The 5,137-nt window shown below is 49.4% G+C and overlaps 1 long non-coding RNA gene across 1 annotated transcript in view; it reads right to left on the bottom strand.

The window, feature by feature from the left end:
- Positions 1-3,239: 3,239 nt before the first annotated feature.
- The window catches only part of LOC106726115, a 16,674-nt gene continuing 14,776 nt past the window's right edge, over positions 3,240-5,137 (bottom strand). The window contains exon 2 of the long non-coding RNA XR_001362128.1: positions 3,240-3,312. This is a non-coding gene — a long non-coding RNA (uncharacterized LOC106726115). The remainder of the gene's footprint in view (positions 3,313-5,137) is intronic.

Here is a 5,137-nt window from a genome sequence, read left to right on the forward strand (position 1 = left end):
CCCAGGTACCTTCCCCCCCGCCCCATTGTGGCACTGAGTCAGCTGCAGGTTCCAGTTGATCCTCCCCCCCATCATGTGGGGACACGGTGACAGTGGTCCCAAGGGTCACATGCAGATGTCAGGTTTCCAATAACAAGATTTTCATAACATAAACTTAATTATTCTTACATTTTATCCACATTGTCATAAAAAATCTTAGTTTTGATTGAGTTTAATCTGTATCCTAATGTTTGAAACTGGCTTTACTGTTTCTCTCTATCGTTCATGCTTCTGTTTCCCAATGATCCACACAGAGGTTCCAATCTCCCCAACATTTGGTCCACTGGCTATAGGTTCAAGGTCTGTTCTTAGTTTATCCTCTGATCACTTTATGAGCAAATAAGGGATAGGGTGGAACTTCTGTTTCCTGAACACGACACTCACACACTTTAATCTCCCTTTCATTGTGATAGTTGATCACCTCACTATATTAATACAGGTAAACTTCCAATGTATCATGTTTAAATCTCTACCCTTGCTCTTATTTTTCTATTACATTAATTATCATGCCGTATTACTACACCACATTATCCATCCAGGCAGTACTGAGCCCTCACAGGGAATGCGCACAGGTCAGCAGATGATTCAGGGAAGCAGTTTGGTCCAAGTGAGAGGAGCAAAGACCAGGTACCAGGGCTAATGCTCATCAGCCATGAGTGCCCTTGGACACACCACACTCTACAACGACATCCTTTATGTCAGTGTTCAACCCCAGAGCTCCCTATATAGTAGGAGGACATGCCAATAGCCACCCCACCTCTGCTCGTGAATTACAACCCAGCCCCGGGACCCCAGGTGTTCCCATCCCCTGATTGGGAGTGAACACAGACCACTCACCATGGGTTTTGGATCAGCTGGGTTTTCTTTGCTGCTATTTTAAAAGGCAATTTATGGAGAATGAGAGACACTGAGTATGTGAATGAATATGCCTGAGAGAAACACCTGACAGGTGCCATCAGCCTGACCTTCATGTCTCCTTGAGCCAGACACAGACCTCCCTGCAGGGAGAGGGAGGGGCTGAGCTTCAGGAGAAGCCTGGGTGCACCAGGAGGGGGAGGGCACCAGGGGGAGCTCTGGACACCACAGAGCTCTCAGGACCAGCAGGGGGCGCTCAGGCCCTGAGTCAGGGTATACAGCTGGGAATAGGCACTATGAGGTGCTGAGGACCATCTGCCCCTTGTGGTCAGGTTTTTCTTCTCTCCTCGCTGTTCAGTGGCCCAGAGACAAGGTCCCATTGTCATCTGTGCTCTAAGTGCCCACATTCTCCCTGAGGACAACGATGGTGCGAACACCATTCTCTTTTCCTAGATGAGCTCTTTCCAGTCTCAGAGACGATTCTCTCAGTAGCTTCCCTTCTCTCAGATATACTGAGCACACAGGGCACCTCTCCATCCCTGGGAGAGGGATACAGTTTCCACAAAGAGAAATATCAGCGAAGTCATACCCTGTGTCTGAGCTCACTCTGTCTGCTCTAGACAAGCCCCCATCTGCCCCAGGGCCCCCTCTCTCAGACAGGCACAGATCTGCCCAAGGGGCTCCCTCCCTCAGACAGGCACAGACCTGCCCCAGAAACTTCCCCAACAGCTGCCCAGGCAGTCTCATCTTCCTGGGGCAGTGCACCTTCTGGCTCAGGGGGCACTCAGGATGAGGGTGATGGCCAGGGTTTCCCCTCACTCTCTACACCCCTCAGTCTCCTGGACCAGAACCAGCCCAACTCAGCTCTCAGAATTCTACGTGGAGGAGAGAGGGAGACTGGTACAGAGATGAAACCCTCTGCCGCCTGCTAGGCAGCCCTCTCTGTGGGTCCCTGAGAGCCATCTGGGCTCTGCTCTGACATGTGTCTCAGCTTCCACATGGAGAACCCACATGGGTCATGAGAACCAGCTGGACAGAGTCCTGGTCTACACCCATCCCCAGCTGTCCCTCCAGTGTCCCAGGACAACTGCCCCCTCTGCCTTCTACTGTCCACACCCTCCCTAGATCTGTCCCAGAGCCCGAGCTCCATGGCCAGAGCCCTGCTGGCTCTCCCAGCTCCTCCCACAGCATCAAGGGCAGAGCGGACCTTGTAAAAACCCACCTGCCCCTCTTCATCCACCAGCACCCCTCTCACAGGTCAATCCATCTGTGGACACTCCAGGACAGGACACAGACAGGAGACCTGAAGCTGAGCCAGTACATGGTGTAAGCAGTACCAAGAGTCATATGCAACCGTCACATTTCCAATGACAACATTTTCCTGACCCAAACTTAGTTATTCCCAAATTATTACCTACATCTTCTCGTAAACACAGCTGGTCATAATGAAGATTCTTCTATATCCCAATGTATGGAACTGGGTCTACAACAGAGTCTAGAGAATAAACATCACAAAGGAGGCCATGCAGCTGCTACACGTTCAGAACTAAACTCCTCTGAAGGAATAGGACCTGGGAGCTCTGTCTGTGTCTCTATAGTTCTTGCTTCTAGTTCCCAGGGACACACACAGATGCTCCTCTCCTCCCCCCTCTCCCCCCCACACACTTGGTCCACTGACTCTAGGCTCACACTCTCGTCTTTGTTTCTCCTCTGATCACTTTGTAGGGGAAAAAGTGTCAGATGGAACTTCCTGTCTCCTGAACATGAACTTCCTGCACTTTTACTTCTTTCTCGGTTTGTGAGGGTTGATTTTTCTTGGTTGTCAAGATTGGTATCTGTAAAAGGCATCTCTGACTTTTAATTCTTCTATTTTTCATTTTATGACAATTATATCTCTGGAATCTTTGTACAGATCCCTTAGAGCGGCCACAGGCTCAGCTGTGGGGAATTGTTTTAACAGACATACATCCTTGGACATGTTACACTGCGGGACGGTGTCATTTATATCAGCATCCAACCCCAGATCTTCCTACATAGTAGGAGGACATGCAAATAGGGCCCCTATGCTTATAAAAACCAGCCCAGCCCTGACCCTGCAGCTCTGGGACAGGAGTCCAACACCGGGTTCCCCAGGTTCCCATTCCCTGATCAGGGCTGAACACAGACCACTCACCATGGGGTTTGGGCTCAGCTGGGTTTTCCTAGTGTCTCTTTTAAGAGGTAATTTATGGATAACAGGAGACATTGTGTATGTGAGTGGAAATGAGTGAGAGCAACAGTGGATGTGTGAGAGTTTCCTGACCAGGATGTCTTTGTGTTTGCAGATGTTCAGTGTGAGGTGCAGCTGATGGAGTCTGGGGGAGGCTTGGTGAAGCCTGGGGGGTCTCTTAGAGTCTCCTGTGCAGCCTCTGGATTCACCTTCAGTAGTTACTGGATGCAGTTGGTCTGTCAGGCTCCAGGGAAGGGGCTGGAGTGGGTTGCTGTAATTAATCCTGATGGTGGTACCACATACTATGCCAACTCTGTGAAGGGCCAATTCACCAGCTTCAGAGACAATGCCAAGAACACGATGTATCTGCAAATGAACAGCCTGAAAGTCGAGGACACAGTCCTGTATTACTGTGCCAGAGACACACAGTGAGGGGAAGTCAGTGTGAGCCCAGGCACAAACCTTCCTGAGGAAGACTTGAGGGCTGGGCTGCAGTGGGCGCTCAGGCCATCAGGAGGCGCTCAAGATCCACCCATTCTGAGTTGCAGCCCCAAGAGCAGTTGCAGGTGGTGTTCATGGCTGATTTCTCTGAAGGTCCTTGCCTTCCTCTCCATATAACACTTTCGCCAAGAGTCTCTCTAGAGCCATGGTGCAGTGAATACCACTGATGGCTTTGTGTTTTAAAATATTTACTCTACTAATAGAAACATTCTCACATGCTAACACTCATGTATCCCTTATGGAGGAAGAAAAATGCAGAGGGGTTGGTGAGCTGGGGAAACTGTCAGCACACAATCACAGTCTCTCCACAAAATGTGGAACTTGGTTAACCTGCTTATGTTTCAGGGAGGCCCATCAAATCCACTGGAGATTTCCTCAGCCCTATGTTTCCGACAGATGACACCTGTGTCTCCCAGCGATGGCCTGCCCTAGTGTCACCCTGAGCTCAGCTGTGGTTTGCAAGTTGTTCACAGCTGAGTCTTCAGCACAATCCATGGTGAATTTCAGAGAGCAGTGGTTGGGCCCTGTTCCTTCTGCTTCATGGAGATCGAGAAAAGGAGGTACATTCTCAGGACATAGGCACTTTAAGAATTCTAAAAAGGTAACATGGTTTTATTTCATTCTCATGGATGGTGTTATGGGTTGACTCAGCGAGATAGACCACCGACTCAGAATTTAAATTTAGGAACCTTTATTAAGCTGGCCAGCTGTCTGCAGTTCGGCCTTTGCTTCGAACTGCAGCACCTGACTGCAAGAGTTATGGCAATTTATTTGCAAAAACTACAAAGTTACAAAGCCATGCTTACGCAATTTGTTCCCGACACAGCACAGCATTATCACCTTCCTATCTATGTTTTCCGGGAACAGAGAGCACAGTATACATTGAGGAGGGACCATGAGACCATATCTCAAGGCCTGACCTGATGTCAGTACCTTCCTATCTGTCTGTTCCAGGAACAGACAGCACAGTGTGCCCCGATATGTAGCCCAGTACATTCCCTACTGGTCTTATTGGGAATCAAATCTTTGATTCAGCGTCCTCCTCTGAGATCCTGGAGTATTGGGTGTATAAAACCATTAACTTTACAGCCTGTATTTGATTTTGTATGAAATTGAGGAGGCATCTGGCAATGCAGGGGCCAAATATGAGCCCTAGGAGGAGCAGAACGACTGGTCCTGCCAAGGAGGAGAGCAGGGTAGTTAGCCAGGGGGACCAGGAAAATAAATTCTCATACCAATTGCCTTCAGCCCTTCTAGCCTCTTCTCGGTCAGCCAGCCGTTTTCGCAGCTGGCTAAGGCTTTCCCTGATCACCCCCGAGTGGTTGGTGTAGAAACAGCAAGACTCCCCTAAAGCCAGACAGAGGCCTCCCTGCTTCAGGAAAAGCAGATCTAGGCCTCGTCTGTTTTGTAATACTACCTCTGCGAGTGAACCAAGGGAGTCCTCCAGTTGGCTAACAGATTTTTCGAGAGAGCTTAAATCTTGATCTATCTGCCTACTTAACTCTTTATAATTCTGGTGGCCGGTTGCTAGGG

This window comes from Myotis brandtii, unplaced genomic scaffold (genome assembly GCF_000412655.1).
Source record: "Myotis brandtii unplaced genomic scaffold, ASM41265v1 scaffold2269, whole genome shotgun sequence".
NCBI lineage: Eukaryota > Metazoa > Chordata > Mammalia > Chiroptera > Vespertilionidae > Myotis > Myotis brandtii.